The 19772-nt window shown below is 43.2% G+C and overlaps 11 pseudogenes; all 11 read left to right on the forward strand.

The window, feature by feature from the left end:
• Window positions 1–1352: 1352 nt before the first annotated feature.
• Window positions 1353–1616, forward strand: LOC130327941 (U2 spliceosomal RNA; annotated as a pseudogene).
• A 1485-nt stretch (window positions 1617–3101) lies between these two features.
• On the forward strand, window positions 3102–3365 carry LOC130327918 (U2 spliceosomal RNA; annotated as a pseudogene).
• A 1482-nt stretch (window positions 3366–4847) lies between these two features.
• Window positions 4848–5111, forward strand: LOC130327942 (U2 spliceosomal RNA; annotated as a pseudogene).
• Window positions 5112–6587: 1476 nt separating this feature from the next.
• On the forward strand, window positions 6588–6851 carry LOC130327943 (U2 spliceosomal RNA; annotated as a pseudogene).
• A 1479-nt stretch (window positions 6852–8330) lies between these two features.
• On the forward strand, window positions 8331–8594 carry LOC130327944 (U2 spliceosomal RNA; annotated as a pseudogene).
• A 1482-nt stretch (window positions 8595–10076) lies between these two features.
• On the forward strand, window positions 10077–10340 carry LOC130327945 (U2 spliceosomal RNA; annotated as a pseudogene).
• Window positions 10341–11816: 1476 nt separating this feature from the next.
• LOC130327946 (U2 spliceosomal RNA) lies at window positions 11817–12080 on the forward strand (annotated as a pseudogene).
• A 1476-nt stretch (window positions 12081–13556) lies between these two features.
• On the forward strand, window positions 13557–13820 carry LOC130327947 (U2 spliceosomal RNA; annotated as a pseudogene).
• Window positions 13821–15311: 1491 nt separating this feature from the next.
• On the forward strand, window positions 15312–15575 carry LOC130327949 (U2 spliceosomal RNA; annotated as a pseudogene).
• Window positions 15576–17054: 1479 nt separating this feature from the next.
• LOC130327951 (U2 spliceosomal RNA) lies at window positions 17055–17318 on the forward strand (annotated as a pseudogene).
• Window positions 17319–18800: 1482 nt separating this feature from the next.
• Window positions 18801–19064, forward strand: LOC130327952 (U2 spliceosomal RNA; annotated as a pseudogene).
• Window positions 19065–19772: the final 708 nt, after the last annotated feature.

Genomic DNA, 19772 nt, shown 5'->3' on the forward strand with positions numbered 1-19772 from the left:
CTATTCATTTAGCGTTTTAATGACCATGTTTGCACACTGATTGGTGTAAAAAAATAAAATAAAACTAAATAATAATAATCTAGCACACCTGTGCAGGTTTGACATGACATGACAGGTAGCTGTCTTGTGGGTGGTGCTGAATCCTGTTAAATGACATGAGGGTCTCATGCCTATACACAAGGGTGTGTCATTGCTGTTGCTTGACCATGCATTGGTTTCTGTGGTCAGTGAATGATAAAAACAAAATTTACCATCCATTGATGGATGGGAAATCCGCCATGAGGCATTTGTTTTTAGAAACTGCTGCTCACAACCAATGTTGCAATGGAGTGTCTCCATCTGCTGGTGGTATTGGAAAGGCATTAGTGCTATGACAGGGTCTGAAGAAGAAGAAGAAGAAGAAGAAGACGGAAAAAAATATATATAAAAAGAAAAAGAGAGAGAGAGAGAGAGACTGACTTAGTGAGCGAGTGAGTGAGAGAGTGAGAGTGAGAGTGAATGAGTGAGTGAGTGATTGAGTGAGTGAGTGAGTGAGAACAAATGAGTTAAAGCAAGTGAGTGAGAGAGATCGAATGAATGAAAGTCTGAATGACAGAAAGAAAAAAGGATGAAGAAAGAAGCATGAAGAAAAAAAAATGTATATGGAGTTGCTGACATGAGTGCAATCTACAAAGCCGTTGAGGCTGATCCTCATGGGAGGATTATTGCACCAGGACCCTTAGCACTTTTAAAATGCCATTCAATGCCACGGGCTAGATGTAAACTGCAGATGACCATGTTGTGGTAGTTACCATGGATACCCAAGTGATGTGTGAGCTAACACATAGGCCCAACAGATTCCAAGAAGGCCAGAATCACCAGCGGCACCACCATCGATTGTCAGGTCACCCGGATTCAGCAAATACCAGAGTCCAAAATGATGCAGGTTTATACTGTTAATTTTCAGTTTATCGTTACAGTTGGTGTTATTCCATGTCGGAAGGGACGCAGCTACAGCCAGTGGGGTAACTAGAGACAGGCAGGCAGCTATGTGCAACAAAGGTAGGCGTGTTGTTTTCATATGCAGATCTGAAATATTGTCTTATATGCAAGAGGAGGAGTGATGGGGGTTCATGCAAAAGCCAGGCTATGGATTGCATTGCTAAATGCTCCATCAGAGTGCAATGGTCGCCTGTCCTTTTTTTAAGTGATGATGTGGGTTTAGCCTGTGCTGTATGTATGTATGGGTGGCTGACTGCCACCCACCCAGAAAGTGTATGGGAGGCTGGTTGGCTGCCAGCCTTCCTTCCATTCCTATGAGTAATGTGAGTGCTCATGAAGGGGACATGGTTGGGTCCACCCCTTTCCCGGTTATCCCCTCTAGGCCTTTTGGCTTAGATCAAGTGTAAAAAAAGAAAGGATCTTGCGACAGATCGCATCCTGAGGCACGTTTTTTTTTGTGTGAATACTTGCACTTGGGTGACTTGTGAGCACATACTGATACATACGTTCCCTATCTGGGGACCATAAATTAAATGGATTTTTGAGAAAGGGAGCTGATTTGGAAGCTTGCTTCTGTCGCCCTATGCATTGACCCGATGTGGCAGTATCTTCGGGTAGTGAACAGTGCACCACCCCATTCCAGTGTTAAACAAGAAAGATTCTCATTTAATCCTCCGTGGGTGAGAATTTGAGTTTGAGAATTGGAGACCAAAATGATGAGTTGCACTGACTGGTTTATGAACGTCTATTCATTTAGCGTTTTAATGACCATGTTTGCACACTGATTGGTGTAAAAAAATAAAATAAAACTAAATAATAATAATCTAGCACACCTGTGCAGGTTTGACATGACATGACAGGTAGCTGTCTTGTGGGTGGTGCTGAATCCTGTTAAATGACATGAGGGTCTCATGCCTATACACAAGGGTGTGTCATTGCTGTTGCTTGACCATGCATTGGTTTCTGTGGTCAGTGAATGATAAAAACAAAATTTACCATCCATTGATGGATGGGAAATCCGCCATGAGGCATTTGTTTTTAGAAACTGCTGCTCACAACCAATGTTGCAATGGAGTGTCTCCATCTGCTGGTGGTATTGGAAAGGCATTAGTGCTATGACAGGGTCTGAAGAAGAAGAAGAAGAAGAAGAAGAAGAAGAAGAAGAAGACGGAAAAAAATATATATAAAAAGAAAAAGAGAGAGAGAGAGAGAGACTGACTTAGTGAGCGAGTGAGTGAGAGAGTGAGAGTGAGTGAGAGTGAATGAGTGAGTGAGTGATTGAGTGAGTGAGTGAGTGAGTGAGAACAAATGAGTTAAAGCAAGTGAGTGAGAGAGATCGAATGAATGAAAGTCTGAATGACAGAAAGAAAAAAGGATGAAGAAAGAAGCATGAAGAAAAAAAAATGTATATGGAGTTGCTGACATGAGTGCAATCTACAAAGCCGTTGAGGCTGATCCTCATGGGAGGATTATTGCACCAGGACCCTTAGCACTTTTAAAATGCCATTCAATGCCACGGGCTAGATGTAAACTGCAGATGACCATGTTGTGGTAGTTACCATGGATACCCAAGTGATGTGTGAGCTAACACATAGGCCCAACAGATTCCAAGAAGGCCAGAATCACCAGCGGCACCACCATCGATTGTCAGGTCACCCGGATTCAGCAAATACCAGAGTCCAAAATGATGCAGGTTTATACTGTTAATTTTCAGTTTATCGTTACAGTTGGTGTTATTCCATGTCGGAAGGGACGCAGCTACAGCCAGTGGGGTAACTAGAGACAGGCAGGCAGCTATGTGCAACAAAGGTAGGCGTGTTGTTTTCATATGCAGATCTGAAATATTGTCTTATATGCAAGAGGAGGAGTGATGGGGGTTCAGGCAAAAGCCAGGCTATGGATTGCATTGCTAAATGCTCCATCAGAGTGCAATGGTCGCCTGTCCTTTTTTTAAGTGATGATGTGGGTTTAGCCTGTGCTGTATGTATGTATGGGTGGCTGACTGCCACCCACCCAGAAAGTGTATGGGAGGCTGGTTGGCTGCCAGCCTTCCTTCCATTCCTATGAGTAATGTGAGTGCTCATGAAGGGGACATGGTTGGGTCCACCCCTTTCCCGGTTATCCCCTCTAGGCCTTTTGGCTTAGATCAAGTGTAAAAAAAGAAAGGATCTTGTGACAGATCGCATCCTGAGGCACGTTTTTTTTTGTGTGAATACTTGCACTTGGGTGACTTGTGAGCACATACTGATACATACGTTCCCTATCTGGGGACCATAAATTAAATGGATTTTTGAGAAAGGGAGCTGATTTGGAAGCTTGCTTCTGTCGCCCTATGCATTGACCCGATGTGGCAGTATCTTCGGGTAGTGAACAGTGCACCACCCCATTCCAGTGTTAAACAAGAAAGATTCTCATTTAATCCTCCGTGGGTGAGAATTTGAGTTTGAGAATTGGAGACCAAAATGATGAGTTGCACTGACTGGTTTATGAACGTCTATTCATTTAGCGTTTTAATGACCATGTTTGCACACTGATTGGTGTAAAAAAATAAAATAAAACTAAATAATAATAATCTAGCACACCTGTGCAGGTTTGACATGACATGACAGGTAGCTGTCTTGTGGGTGGTGCTGAATCCTGTTAAATGACATGAGGGTCTCATGCCTATACACAAGGGTGTGTCATTGCTGTTGCTTGACCATGCATTGGTTTCTGTGGTCAGTGAATGATAAAAACAAAATTTACCATCCATTGATGGATGGGAAATCCGCCATGAGGCATTTGTTTTTAGAAACTGCTGCTCACAACCAATGTTGCAATGGAGTGTCTCCATCTGCTGGTGGTATTGGAAAGGCATTAGTGCTATGACAGGGTCTGAAGAAGAAGAAGAAGAAGAAGAAGAAGAAGAAGAAGACGGAAAAAAATATATATAAAAAGAAAAAGAGAGAGAGAGAGAGAGACTGACTTAGTGAGCGAGTGAGTGAGAGAGTGAGAGTGAGTGAGAGTGAATGAGTGAGTGAGTGATTGAGTGAGTGAGTGAGTGAGTGAGAACAAATGAGTTAAAGCAAGTGAGTGAGAGAGATCGAATGAATGAAAGTCTGAATGACAGAAAGAAAAAAGGATGAAGAAAGAAGCATGAAGAAAAAAAAATGTATATGGAGTTGCTGACATGAGTGCAATCTACAAAGCCGTTGAGGCTGATCCTCATGGGAGGATTATTGCACCAGGACCCTTAGCACTTTTAAAATGCCATTCAATGCCACGGGCTAGATGTAAACTGCAGATGACCATGTTGTGGTAGTTACCATGGATACCCAAGTGATGTGTGAGCTAACACATAGGCCCAACAGATTCCAAGAAGGCCAGAATCACCAGCGGCACCACCATCGATTGTCAGGTCACCCGGATTCAGCAAATACCAGAGTCCAAAATGATGCAGGTTTATACTGTTAATTTTCAGTTTATCGTTACAGTTGGTGTTATTCCATGTCGGAAGGGACGCAGCTACAGCCAGTGGGGTAACTAGAGACAGGCAGGCAGCTATGTGCAACAAAGGTAGGCGTGTTGTTTTCATATGCAGATCTGAAATATTGTCTTATATGCAAGAGGAGGAGTGATGGGGGTTCATGCAAAAGCCAGGCTATGGATTGCATTGCTAAATGCTCCATCAGAGTGCAATGGTCGCCTGTCCTTTTTTTAAGTGATGATGTGGGTTTAGCCTGTGCTGTATGTATGTATGGGTGGCTGACTGCCACCCACCCAGAAAGTGTATGGGAGGCTGGTTGGCTGCCAGCCTTCCTTCCATTCCTATGAGTAATGTGAGTGCTCATGAAGGGGACATGGTTGGGTCCACCCCTTTCCCGGTTATCCCCTCTAGGCCTTTTGGCTTAGATCAAGTGTAAAAAAAGAAAGGATCTTGCGACAGATCGCATCCTGAGGCACGTTTTTTTTTGTGTGAATACTTGCACTTGGGTGACTTGTGAGCACATACTGATACATACGTTCCCTATCTGGGGACCATAAATTAAATGGATTTTTGAGAAAGGGAGCTGATTTGGAAGCTTGCTTCTGTCGCCCTATGCATTGACCCGATGTGGCAGTATCTTCGGGTAGTGAACAGTGCACCACCCCATTCCAGTGTTAAACAAGAAAGATTCTCATTTAATCCTCCGTGGGTGAGAATTTGAGTTTGAGAATTGGAGACCAAAATGATGAGTTGCACTGACTGGTTTATGAACGTCTATTCATTTAGCGTTTTAATGACCATGTTTGCACACTGATTGGTGTAAAAAAATAAAATAAAACTAAATAATAATAATCTAGCACACCTGTGCAGGTTTGACATGACATGACAGGTAGCTGTCTTGTGGGTGGTGCTGAATCCTGTTAAATGACATGAGGGTCTCATGCCTATACACAAGGGTGTGTCATTGCTGTTGCTTGACCATGCATTGGTTTCTGTGGTCAGTGAATGATAAAAACAAAATTTACCATCCATTGATGGATGGGAAATCCGCCATGAGGCATTTGTTTTTAGAAACTGCTGCTCACAACCAATGTTGCAATGGAGTGTCTCCATCTGCTGGTGGTATTGGAAAGGCATTAGTGCTATGACAGGGTCTGAAGAAGAAGAAGAAGAAGAAGAAGACGAAGACGGAAAAAAATATATATAAAAAGAAAAAGAGAGAGAGAGAGAGAGACTGACTTAGTGAGCGAGTGAGTGAGAGAGTGAGAGTGAGTGAGAGTGAATGAGTGAGTGAGTGATTGAGTGAGTGAGTGAGTGAGTGAGAACAAATGAGTTAAAGCAAGTGAGTGAGAGAGATCGAATGAATGAAAGTCTGAATGACAGAAAGAAAAAAGGATGAAGAAAGAAGCATGAAGAAAAAAAAATGTATATGGAGTTGCTGACATGAGTGCAATCTACAAAGCCGTTGAGGCTGATCCTCATGGGAGGATTATTGCACCAGGACCCTTAGCACTTTTAAAATGCCATTCAATGCCACGGGCTAGATGTAAACTGCAGATGACCATGTTGTGGTAGTTACCATGGATACCCAAGTGATGTGTGAGCTAACACATAGGCCCAACAGATTCCAAGAAGGCCAGAATCACCAGCGGCACCACCATCGATTGTCAGGTCACCCGGATTCAGCAAATACCAGAGTCCAAAATGATGCAGGTTTATACTGTTAATTTTCAGTTTATCGTTACAGTTGGTGTTATTCCATGTCGGAAGGGACGCAGCTACAGCCAGTGGGGTAACTAGAGACAGGCAGGCAGCTATGTGCAACAAAGGTAGGCGTGTTGTTTTCATATGCAGATCTGAAATATTGTCTTATATGCAAGAGGAGGAGTGATGGGGGTTCATGCAAAAGCCAGGCTATGGATTGCATTGCTAAATGCTCCATCAGAGTGCAATGGTCGCCTGTCCTTTTTTTAAGTGATGATGTGGGTTTAGCCTGTGCTGTATGTATGTATGGGTGGCTGACTGCCACCCACCCAGAAAGTGTATGGGAGGCTGGTTGGCTGCCAGCCTTCCTTCCATTCCTATGAGTAATGTGAGTGCTCATGAAGGGGACATGGTTGGGTCCACCCCTTTCCCGGTTATCCCCTCTAGGCCTTTTGGCTTAGATCAAGTGTAAAAAAAGAAAGGATCTTGCGACAGATCGCATCCTGAGGCACGTTTTTTTTTGTGTGAATACTTGCACTTGGGTGACTTGTGAGCACATACTGATACATACGTTCCCTATCTGGGGACCATAAATTAAATGGATTTTTGAGAAAGGGAGCTGATTTGGAAGCTTGCTTCTGTCGCCCTATGCATTGACCCGATGTGGCAGTATCTTCGGGTAGTGAACAGTGCACCACCCCATTCCAGTGTTAAACAAGAAAGATTCTCATTTAATCCTCCGTGGGTGAGAATTTGAGTTTGAGAATTGGAGACCAAAATGATGAGTTGCACTGACTGGTTTATGAACGTCTATTCATTTAGCGTTTTAATGACCATGTTTGCATACTGATTGGTGTAAAAAAATAAAATAAAACTAAATAATAATAATCTAGCACACCTGTGCAGGTTTGACATGACATGACAGGTAGCTGTCTTGTGGGTGGTGCTGAATCCTGTTAAATGACATGAGGGTCTCATGCCTATACACAAGGGTGTGTCATTGCTGTTGCTTGACCATGCATTGGTTTCTGTGGTCAGTGAATGATAAAAACAAAATTTACCATCCATTGATGGATGGGAAATCCGCCATGAGGCATTTGTTTTTAGAAACTGCTGCTCACAACCAATGTTGCAATGGAGTGTCTCCATCTGCTGGTGGTATTGGAAAGGCATTAGTGCTATGACAGGGTCTGAAGAAGAAGAAGAAGAAGAAGAAGAAGAAGAAGACGGAAAAAAATATATATAAAAAGAAAAAGAGAGAGAGAGAGAGAGACTGACTTAGTGAGCGAGTGAGTGAGAGAGTGAGAGTGAGTGAGAGTGAATGAGTGAGTGAGTGATTGAGTGAGTGAGTGAGTGAGTGAGAACAAATGAGTTAAAGCAAGTGAGTGAGAGAGATCGAATGAATGAAAGTCTGAATGACAGAAAGAAAAAAGGATGAAGAAAGAAGCATGAAGAAAAAAAAATGTATATGGAGTTGCTGACATGAGTGCAATCTACAAAGCCGTTGAGGCTGATCCTCATGGGAGGATTATTGCACCAGGACCCTTAGCACTTTTAAAATGCCATTCAATGCCACGGGCTAGATGTAAACTGCAGATGACCATGTTGTGGTAGTTACCATGGATACCCAAGTGATGTGTGAGCTAACACATAGGCCCAACAGATTCCAAGAAGGCCAGAATCACCAGCGGCACCACCATCGATTGTCAGGTCACCCGGATTCAGCAAATACCAGAGTCCAAAATGATGCAGGTTTATACTGTTAATTTTCAGTTTATCGTTACAGTTGGTGTTATTCCATGTCGGAAGGGACGCAGCTACAGCCAGTGGGGTAACTAGAGACAGGCAGGCAGCTATGTGCAACAAAGGTAGGCGTGTTGTTTTCATATGCAGATCTGAAATATTGTCTTATATGCAAGAGGAGGAGTGATGGGGGTTCATGCAAAAGCCAGGCTATGGATTGCATTGCTAAATGCTCCATCAGAGTGCAATGGTCGCCTGTCCTTTTTTTAAGTGATGATGTTGGTTTAGCCTGTGCTGTATGTATGTATGGGTGGCTGACTGCCACCCACCCAGAAAGTGTATGGGAGGCTGGTTGGCTGCCAGCCTTCCTTCCATTCCTATGAGTAATGTGAGTGCTCATGAAGGGGACATGGTTGGGTCCACCCCTTTCCCGGTTATCCCCTCTAGGCCTTTTGGCTTAGATCAAGTGTAAAAAAAGAAAGGATCTTGCGACAGATCGCATCCTGAGGCACGTTTTTTTTTGTGTGAATACTTGCACTTGGGTGACTTGTGAGCACATACTGATACATACGTTCCCTATCTGGGGACCATAAATTAAATGGATTTTTGAGAAAGGGAGCTGATTTGGAAGCTTGCTTCTGTCGCCCTATGCATTGACCCGATGTGGCAGTATCTTCGGGTAGTGAACAGTGCACCACCCCATTCCAGTGTTAAACAAGAAAGATTCTCATTTAATCCTCCGTGGGTGAGAATTTGAGTTTGAGAATTGGAGACCAAAATGATGAGTTGCACTGACTGGTTTATGAACGTCTATTCATTTAGCGTTTTAATGACCATGTTTGCACACTGATTGGTGTAAAAAAATAAAATAAAACTAAATAATAATAATCTAGCACACCTGTGCAGGTTTGACATGACATGACAGGTAGCTGTCTTGTGGGTGGTGCTGAATCCTGTTAAATGACATGAGGGTCTCATGCCTATACACAAGGGTGTGTCATTGCTGTTGCTTGACCATGCATTGGTTTCTGTGGTCAGTGAATGATAAAAACAAAATTTACCATCCATTGATGGATGGGAAATCCGCCATGAGGCATTTGTTTTTAGAAACTGCCGCTCACAACCAATGTTGCAATGGAGTGTCTCCATCTGCTGGTGGTATTGGAAAGGCATTAGTGCTATGACAGGGTCTGAAGAAGAAGAAGAAGAAGAAGAAGAAGAAGAAGAAGACGGAAAAAAATATATATAAAAAGAAAAAGAGAGAGAGAGAGAGAGACTGACTTAGTGAGCGAGTGAGTGAGAGAGTGAGAGTGAGTGAGAGTGAATGAGTGAGTGAGTGATTGAGTGAGTGAGTGAGTGAGTGAGAACAAATGAGTTAAAGCAAGTGAGTGAGAGAGATCGAATGAATGAAAGTCTGAATGACAGAAAGAAAAAAGGATGAAGAAAGAAGCATGAAGAAAAAAAAATGTATATGGAGTTGCTGACATGAGTGCAATCTACAAAGCCGTTGAGGCTGATCCTCATGGGAGGATTATTGCACCAGGACCCTTAGCACTTTTAAAATGCCATTCAATGCCACGGGCTAGATGTAAACTGCAGATGACCATGTTGTGGTAGTTACCATGGATACCCAAGTGATGTGTGAGCTAACACATAGGCCCAACAGATTCCAAGAAGGCCAGAATCACCAGCGGCACCACCATCGATTGTCAGGTCACCCGGATTCAGCAAATACCAGAGTCCAAAATGATGCAGGTTTATACTGTTAATTTTCAGTTTATCGTTACAGTTGGTGTTATTCCATGTCGGAAGGGACGCAGCTACAGCCAGTGGGGTAACTAGAGACAGGCAGGCAGCTATGTGCAACAAAGGTAGGCGTGTTGTTTTCATATGCAGATCTGAAATATTGTCTTATATGCAAGAGGAGGAGTGATGGGGGTTCATGCAAAAGCCAGGCTATGGATTGCATTGCTAAATGCTCCATCAGAGTGCAATGGTCGCCTGTCCTTTTTTTAAGTGATGATGTGGGTTTAGCCTGTGCTGTATGTATGTATGGGTGGCTGACTGCCACCCACCCAGAAAGTGTATGGGAGGCTGGTTGGCTGCCAGCCTTCCTTCCATTCCTATGAGTAATGTGAGTGCTCATGAAGGGGACATGGTTGGGTCCACCCCTTTCCCGGTTATCCCCTCTAGGCCTTTTGGCTTAGATCAAGTGTAAAAAAAGAAAGGATCTTGCGACAGATCGCATCCTGAGGCACGTTTTTTTTTGTGTGAATACTTGCACTTGGGTGACTTGTGAGCACATACTGATACATACGTTCCCTATCTGGGGACCATAAATTAAATGGATTTTTGAGAAAGGGAGCTGATTTGGAAGCTTGCTTCTGTCGCCCTATGCATTGACCCGATGTGGCAGTATCTTCGGGTAGTGAACAGTGCACCACCCCATTCCAGTGTTAAACAAGAAAGATTCTCATTTAATCCTCCGTGGGTGAGAATTTGAGTTTGAGAATTGGAGACCAAAATGATGAGTTGCACTGACTGGTTTATGAACGTCTATTCATTTAGCGTTTTAATGACCATGTTTGCACACTGATTGGTGTAAAAAAATAAAATAAAACTAAATAATAATAATCTAGCACACCTGTGCAGGTTTGACATGACATGACAGGTAGCTGTCTTGTGGGTGGTGCTGAATCCTGTTAAATGACATGAGGGTCTCATGCCTATACACAAGGGTGTGTCATTGCTGTTGCTTGACCATGCATTGGTTTCTGTGGTCAGTGAATGATAAAAACAAAATTTACCATCCATTGATGGATGGGAAATCCGCCATGAGGCATTTGTTTTTAGAAACTGCTGCTCACAACCAATGTTGCAATGGAGTGTCTCCATCTGCTGGTGGTATTGGAAAGGCATTAGTGCTATGACAGGGTCTGAAGAAGAAGAAGAAGAAGAAGAAGACGAAGACGGAAAAAAATATATATAAAAAGAAAAAGAGAGAGAGAGAGAGAGACTGACTTAGTGAGCGAGTGAGTGAGAGAGTGAGAGTGAGTGAGAGTGAATGAGTGAGTGAGTGATTGAGTGAGTGAGTGAGTGAGTGAGAACAAATGAGTTAAAGCAAGTGAGTGAGAGAGATCGAATGAATGAAAGTCTGAATGACAGAAAGAAAAAAGGATGAAGAAAGAAGCATGAAGAAAAAAAAATGTATATGGAGTTGCTGACATGAGTGCAATCTACAAAGCCGTTGAGGCTGATCCTCATGGGAGGATTATTGCACCAGGACCCTTAGCACTTTTAAAATGCCATTCAATGCCACGGGCTAGATGTAAACTGCAGATGACCATGTTGTGGTAGTTACCATGGATACCCAAGTGATGTGTGAGCTAACACATAGGCCCAACAGATTCCAAGAAGGCCAGAATCACCAGCGGCACCACCATCGATTGTCAGGTCACCCGGATTCAGCAAATACCAGAGTCCAAAATGATGCAGGTTTATACTGTTAATTTTCAGTTTATCGTTACAGTTGGTGTTATTCCATGTCGGAAGGGACGCAGCTACAGCCAGTGGGGTAACTAGAGACAGGCAGGCAGCTATGTGCAACAAAGGTAGGCGTGTTGTTTTCATATGCAGATCTGAAATATTGTCTTATATGCAAGAGGAGGAGTGATGGGGGTTCATGCAAAAGCCAGGCTATGGATTGCATTGCTAAATGCTCCATCAGAGTGCAATGGTCGCCTGTCCTTTTTTTAAGTGATGATGTGGGTTTAGCCTGTGCTGTATGTATGTATGGGTGGCTGACTGCCACCCACCCAGAAAGTGTATGGGAGGCTGGTTGGCTGCCAGCCTTCCTTCCATTCCTATGAGTAATGTGAGTGCTCATGAAGGGGACATGGTTGGGTCCACCCCTTTCCCGGTTATCCCCTCTAGGCCTTTTGGCTTAGATCAAGTGTAAAAAAAGAAAGGATCTTGCGACAGATCGCATCCTGAGGCACGTTTTTTTTTGTGTGAATACTTGCACTTGGGTGACTTGTGAGCACATACTGATACATACGTTCCCTATCTGGGGACCATAAATTAAATGGATTTTTGAGAAAGGGAGCTGATTTGGAAGCTTGCTTCTGTCGCCCTATGCATTGACCCGATGTGGCAGTATCTTCGGGTAGTGAACAGTGCACCACCCCATTCCAGTGTTAAACAAGAAAGATTCTCATTTAATCCTCCGTGGGTGAGAATTTGAGTTTGAGAATTGGAGACCAAAATGATGAGTTGCACTGACTGGTTTATGAACGTCTATTCATTTAGCGTTTTAATGACCATGTTTGCACACTGATTGGTGTAAAAAAATAAAATAAAACTAAATAATAATAATCTAGCACACCTGTGCAGGTTTGACATGACATGACAGGTAGCTGTCTTGTGGGTGGTGCTGAATCCTGTTAAATGACATGAGGGTCTCATGCCTATACACAAGGGTGTGTCATTGCTGTTGCTTGACCATGCATTGGTTTCTGTGGTCAGTGAATGATAAAAACAAAATTTACCATCCATTGATGGATGGGAAATCCGCCATGAGGCATTTGTTTTTAGAAACTGCTGCTCACAACCAATGTTGCAATGGAGTGTCTCCATCTGCTGGTGGTATTGGAAAGGCATTAGTGCTATGACAGGGTCTGAAGAAGAAGAAGAAGAAGAAGAAGAAGAAGACGGAAAAAAATATATATAAAAAGAAAAAGAGAGAGAGAGAGAGAGACTGACTTAGTGAGCGAGTGAGTGAGAGAGTGAGAGTGAGTGAGAGTGAATGAGTGAGTGAGTGATTGAGTGAGTGAGTGAGTGAGTGAGAACAAATGAGTTAAAGCAAGTGAGTGAGAGAGATCGAATGAATGAAAGTCTGAATGACAGAAAGAAAAAAGGATGAAGAAAGAAGCATGAAGAAAAAAAAATGTATATGGAGTTGCTGACATGAGTGCAATCTACAAAGCCGTTGAGGCTGATCCTCATGGGAGGATTATTGCACCAGGACCCTTAGCACTTTTAAAATGCCATTCAATGCCACGGGCTAGATGTAAACTGCAGATGACCATGTTGTGGTAGTTACCATGGATACCCAAGTGATGTGTGAGCTAACACATAGGCCCAACAGATTCCAAGAAGGCCAGAATCACCAGCGGCACCACCATCGATTGTCAGGTCACCCGGATTCAGCAAATACCAGAGTCCAAAATGATGCAGGTTTATACTGTTAATTTTCAGTTTATCGTTACAGTTGGTGTTATTCCATGTCGGAAGGGACGCAGCTACAGCCAGTGGGGTAACTAGAGACAGGCAGGCAGCTATGTGCAACAAAGGTAGGCGTGTTGTTTTCATATGCAGATCTGAAATATTGTCTTATATGCAAGAGGAGGAGTGATGGGGGTTCATGCAAAAGCCAGGCTATGGATTGCATTGCTAAATGCTCCATCAGAGTGCAATGGTCGCCTGTCCTTTTTTTAAGTGATGATGTGGGTTTAGCCTGTGCTGTATGTATGTATGGGTGGCTGACTGCCACCCACCCAGAAAGTGTATGGGAGGCTGGTTGGCTGCCAGCCTTCCTTCCATTCCTATGAGTAATGTGAGTGCTCATGAAGGGGACATGGTTGGGTCCACCCCTTTCCCGGTTATCCCCTCTAGGCCTTTTGGCTTAGATCAAGTGTAAAAAAAGAAAGGATCTTGCGACAGATCGCATCCTGAGGCACGTTTTTTTTTGTGTGAATACTTGCACTTGGGTGACTTGTGAGCACATACTGATACATACGTTCCCTATCTGGGGACCATAAATTAAATGGATTTTTGAGAAAGGGAGCTGATTTGGAAGCTTGCTTCTGTCGCCCTATGCATTGACCCGATGTGGCAGTATCTTCGGGTAGTGAACAGTGCACCACCCCATTCCAGTGTTAAACAAGAAAGATTCTCATTTAATCCTCCGTGGGTGAGAATTTGAGTTTGAGAATTGGAGACCAAAATGATGAGTTGCACTGACTGGTTTATGAACGTCTATTCATTTAGCGTTTTAATGACCATGTTTGCACACTGATTGGTGTAAAAAAATAAAATAAAACTAAATAATAATAATCTAGCACACCTGTGCAGGTTTGACATGACATGACAGGTAGCTGTCTTGTGGGTGGTGCTGAATCCTGTTAAATGACATGAGGGTCTCATGCCTATACACAAGGGTGTGTCATTGCTGTTGCTTGACCATGCATTGGTTTCTGTGGTCAGTGAATGATAAAAACAAAATTTACCATCCATTGATGGATGGGAAATCCGCCATGAGGCATTTGTTTTTAGAAACTGCCGCTCACAACCAATGTTGCAATGGAGTGTCTCCATCTGCTGGTGGTATTGGAAAGGCATTAGTGCTATGACAGGGTCTGAAGAAGAAGAAGAAGAAGAAGAAGAAGAAGAAGAAGAAGAAGAAGACGGAAAAAAATATATATAAAAAGAAAAAGAGAGAGAGAGAGAGAGACTGACTTAGTGAGCGAGTGAGTGAGAGAGTGAGAGTGAGTGAGAGTGAATGAGTGAGTGAGTGATTGAGTGAGTGAGTGAGTGAGTGAGAACAAATGAGTTAAAGCAAGTGAGTGAGAGAGATCGAATGAATGAAAGTCTGAATGACAGAAAGAAAAAAGGATGAAGAAAGAAGCATGAAGAAAAAAAAATGTATATGGAGTTGCTGACATGAGTGCAATCTACAAAGCCGTTGAGGCTGATCCTCATGGGAGGATTATTGCACCAGGACCCTTAGCACTTTTAAAATGCCATTCAATGCCACGGGCTAGATGTAAACTGCAGATGACCATGTTGTGGTAGTTACCATGGATACCCAAGTGATGTGTGAGCTAACACATAGGCCCAACAGATTCCAAGAAGGCCAGAATCACCAGCGGCACCACCATCGATTGTCAGGTCACCCGGATTCAGCAAATACCAGAGTCCAAAATGATGCAGGTTTATACTGTTAATTTTCAGTTTATCGTTACAGTTGGTGTTATTCCATGTCGGAAGGGACGCAGCTACAGCCAGTGGGGTAACTAGAGACAGGCAGGCAGCTATGTGCAACAAAGGTAGGCGTGTTGTTTTCATATGCAGATCTGAAATATTGTCTTATATGCAAGAGGAGGAGTGATGGGGGTTCATGCAAAAGCCAGGCTATGGATTGCATTGCTAAATGCTCCATCAGAGTGCAATGGTCGCCTGTCCTTTTTTTAAGTGATGATGTGGGTTTAGCCTGTGCTGTATGTATGTATGGGTGGCTGACTGCCACCCACCCAGAAAGTGTATGGGAGGCTGGTTGGCTGCCAGCCTTCCTTCCATTCCTATGAGTAATGTGAGTGCTCATGAAGGGGACATGGTTGGGTCCACCCCTTTCCCGGTTATCCCCTCTAGGCCTTTTGGCTTAGATCAAGTGTAAAAAAAGAAAGGATCTTGCGACAGATCGCATCCTGAGGCACGTTTTTTTTTGTGTGAATACTTGCACTTGGGTGACTTGTGAGCACATACTGATACATACGTTCCCTATCTGGGGACCATAAATTAAATGGATTTTTGAGAAAGGGAGCTGATTTGGAAGCTTGCTTCTGTCGCCCTATGCATTGACCCGATGTGGCAGTATCTTCGGGTAGTGAACAGTGCACCACCCCATTCCAGTGTTAAACAAGAAAGATTCTCATTTAATCCTCCGTGGGTGAGAATTTGAGTTTGAGAATTGGAGACCAAAATGATGAGTTGCACTGACTGGTTTATGAACGTCTATTCATTTAGCGTTTTAATGACCATGTTTGCACACTGATTGGTGTAAAAAAATAAAATAAAACTAAATAATAATAATCTAGCACACCTGTGCAGGTTTGACATGACATGACAGGTAGCTGTCTTGTGGGTGGTGCTGAATCCTGTTAAATGACATGAGGGTCTCATGCCTATACACAAGGGTGTGTCATTGCTGTTGCTTGACCATGCATTGGTTTCTGTGGTCAGTGAATGATAAAAACAAAATTTACCATCCATTGATGGATGGGAAATCCGCCATGAGGCATTTGTTTTTAGAAACTGCTGCTCACAACCAATGTTGCAATGGAGTGTCTCCATCTGCTGGTGGTATTGGAAAGGCATTAGTGCTATGACAGGGTCTGAAGAAGAAGAAGAAGAAGAAGAAGAAGAAGAAGACGGAAAAAAATATATATAAAAAGAAAAAGAGAGAGAGAGAGAGAGACTGACTTAGTGAGCGAGTGAGTGAGAGAGTGAGAGTGAGTGAGAGTGAATGAGTGAGTGAGTGATTGAGTGAGTGAGTGAGTGAGTGAGAACAAATGAGTTAAAGCAAGTGAGTGAGAGAGATCGAATGAATGAAAGTCTGAATGACAGAAAGAAAAAAGGATGAAGAAAGAAGCATGAAGAAAAAAAAATGTATATGGAGTTGCTGACATGAGTGCAATCTACAAAGCCGTTGAGGCTGATCCTCATGGGAGGATTATTGCACCAGGACCCTTAGCACTTTTAAAATGCCATTCAATGCCACGGGCTAGATGTAAACTGCAGATGACCATGTTGTGGTAGTTACCATGGATACCCAAGTGATGTGTGAGCTAACACATAGGCCCAACAGATTCCAAGAAGGCCAGAATCACCAGCGGCACCACCATCGATTGTCAGGTCACCCGGATTCAGCAAATACCAGAGTCCAAAATGATGCAGGTTTATACTGTTAATTTTCAGTTTATCGTTACAGTTGGTGTTATTCCATGTCGGAAGGGACGCAGCTACAGCCAGTGGGGTAACTAGAGACAGGCAGGCAGCTATGCGCAACAAAGGTAGGCGTGTTGTTTTCATATGCAGATCTGAAATATTGTCTTATATGCAAGAGGAGGAGTGATGGGGGTTCATGCAAAAGCCAGGCTATGGATTGCATTGCTAAATGCTCCATCAGAGTGCAATGGTCGCCTGTCCTTTTTTTAAGTGATGATGTGGGTTTAGCCTGTGCTGTATGTATGTATGGGTGGCTGACTGCCACCCACCCAGAAAGTGTATGGGAGGCTGGTTGGCTGCCAGCCTTCCTTCCATTCCTATGAGTAATGTGAGTGCTCATGAAGGGGACATGGTTGGGTCCACCCCTTTCCCGGTTATCCCCTCTAGGCCTTTTGGCTTAGATCAAGTGTAAAAAAAGAAAGGATCTTGCGACAGATCGCATCCTGAGGCACGTTTTTTTTTGTGTGAATACTTGCACTTGGGTGACTTGTGAGCACATACTGATACATACGTTCCCTATCTGGGGACCATAAATTAAATGGATTTTTGAGAAAGGGAGCTGATTTGGAAGCTTGCTTCTGTCGCCCTATGCATTGACCCGATGTGGCAGTATCTTCGGGTAGTGAACAGTGCACCACCCCATTCCAGTGTTAAACAAGAAAGATTCTCATTTAATCCTCCGTGGGTGAGAATTTGAGTTTGAGAATTGGAGACCAAAATGATGAGTTGCACTGACTGGTTTATGAACGTCTATTCATTTAGCGTTTTAATGACCATGTTTGCACACTGATTGGTGTAAAAAAATAAAATAAAACTAAATAATAATAATCTAGCACACCTGTGCAGGTTTGACATGACATGACAGGTAGCTGTCTTGTGGGTGGTGCTGAATCCTGTTAAATGACATGAGGGTCTCATGCCTATACACAAGGGTGTGTCATTGCTGTTGCTTGACCATGCATTGGTTTCTGTGGTCAGTGAATGATAAAAACAAAATTTACCATCCATTGATGGATGGGAAATCCGCCATGAGGCATTTGTTTTTAGAAACTGCCGCTCACAACCAATGTTGCAATGGAGTGTCTCCATCTGCTGGTGGTATTGGAAAGGCATTAGTGCTATGACAGGGTCTGAAGAAGAAGAAGAAGAAGAAGAAGAAGAAGAAGAAGACGGAAAAAAATATATATAAAAAGAAAAAGAGAGAGAGAGAGAGAGACTGACTTAGTGAGCGAGTGAGTGAGAGAGTGAGAGTGAGTGAGAGTGAATGAGTGAGTGAGTGATTGAGTGAGTGAGTGAGTGAGTGAGAACAAATGAGTTAAAGCAAGTGAGTGAGAGAGATCGAATGAATGAAAGTCTGAATGACAGAAAGAAAAAAGGATGAAGAAAGAAGCATGAAGAAAAAAAAATGTATATGGAGTTGCTGACATGAGTGCAATCTACAAAGCCGTTGAGGCTGATCCTCATGGGAGGATTATTGCACCAGGACCCTTAGCACTTTTAAAATGCCATTCAATGCCACGGGCTAGATGTAAACTGCAGATGACCATGTTGTGGTAGTTACCATGGATACCCAAGTGATGTGTGAGCTAACACATAGGCCCAACAGATTCCAAGAAGGCCAGAATCACCAGCGGCACCACCATCGATTGTCAGGTCACCCGGATTCAGCAAATACCAGAGTCCAAAATGATGCAGGTTTATACTGTTAATTTTCAGTTTATCGTTACAGTTGGTGTTATTCCATGTCGGAAGGGACGCAGCTACAGCCAGTGGGGTAACTAGAGACAGGCAGGCAGCTATGTGCAACAAAGGTAGGCGTGTTGTTTTCATATGCAGATCTGAAATATTGTCTTATATGCAAGAGGAGGAGTGATGGGGGTTCATGCAAAAGCCAGGCTATGGATTGCATTGCTAAATGCTCCATCAGAGTGCAATGGTCGCCTGTCCTTTTTTTAAGTGATGATGTGGGTTTAGCCTGTGCTGTATGTATGTATGGGTGGCTGACTGCCACCCACCCAGAAAGTGTATGGGAGGCTGGTTGGCTGCCAGCCTTCCTTCCATTCCTATGAGTAATGTGAGTGCTCATGAAGGGGACATGGTTGGGTCCACCCCTTTCCCGGTTATCCCCTCTAGGCCTTTTGGCTTAGATCAAGTGTAAAAAAAGAAAGGATCTTGCGACAGATCGCATCCTGAGGCACGTTTTTTTTTGTGTGAATACTTGCACTTGGGTGACTTGTGAGCACATACTGATACATACGTTCCCTATCTGGGGACCATAAATTAAATGGATTTTTGAGAAAGGGAGCTGATTTGGAAGCTTGCTTCTGTCGCCCTATGCATTGACCCGATGTGGCAGTATCTTCGGGTAGTGAACAGTGCACCACCCCATTCCAGTGTTAAACAAGAAAGATTCTCATTTAATCCTCCGTGGGTGAGAATTTGAGTTTGAGAATTGGAGACCAAAATGATGAGTTGCACTGACTGGTTTATGAACGTCTATTCATTTAGCGTTTTAATGACCATGTTTGCACACTGATTGGTGTAAAAAAATAAAATAAAACTAAATAATAATAATCTAGCACACCTGTGCAGGTTTGACATGACATGACAGGTAGCTGTCTTGTGGGTGGTGCTGAATCCTGTTAAATGACATGAGGGTCTCATGCCTATACACAAGGGTGTGTCATTGCTGTTGCTTGACCATGCATTGGTTTCTGTGGTCAGTGAATGATAAAAACAAAATTTACCATCCATTGATGGATGGGAAATCCGCCATGAGGCATTTGTTTTTAGAAACTGCTGCTCACAACCAATGTTGCAATGGAGTGTCTCCATCTGCTGGTGGTATTGGAAAGGCATTAGTGCTATGACAGGGTCTGAAGAAGAAGAAGAAGAAGAAGAAGAAGAAGACGGAAAAAAATATATATAAAAAGAAAAAGAGAGAGAGAGAGAGAGACTGACTTAGTGAGCGAGTGAGTGAGAGAGTGAGAGTGAGTGAGAGTGAATGAGTGAGTGAGTGATTGAGTGAGTGAGTGAGTGAGTGAGAACAAATGAGTTAAAGCAAGTGAGTGAGAGAGATCGAATGAATGAAAGT

This window comes from Hyla sarda, unplaced genomic scaffold (genome assembly GCF_029499605.1).
Source record: "Hyla sarda isolate aHylSar1 unplaced genomic scaffold, aHylSar1.hap1 scaffold_304, whole genome shotgun sequence".
NCBI lineage: Eukaryota > Metazoa > Chordata > Amphibia > Anura > Hylidae > Hyla > Hyla sarda.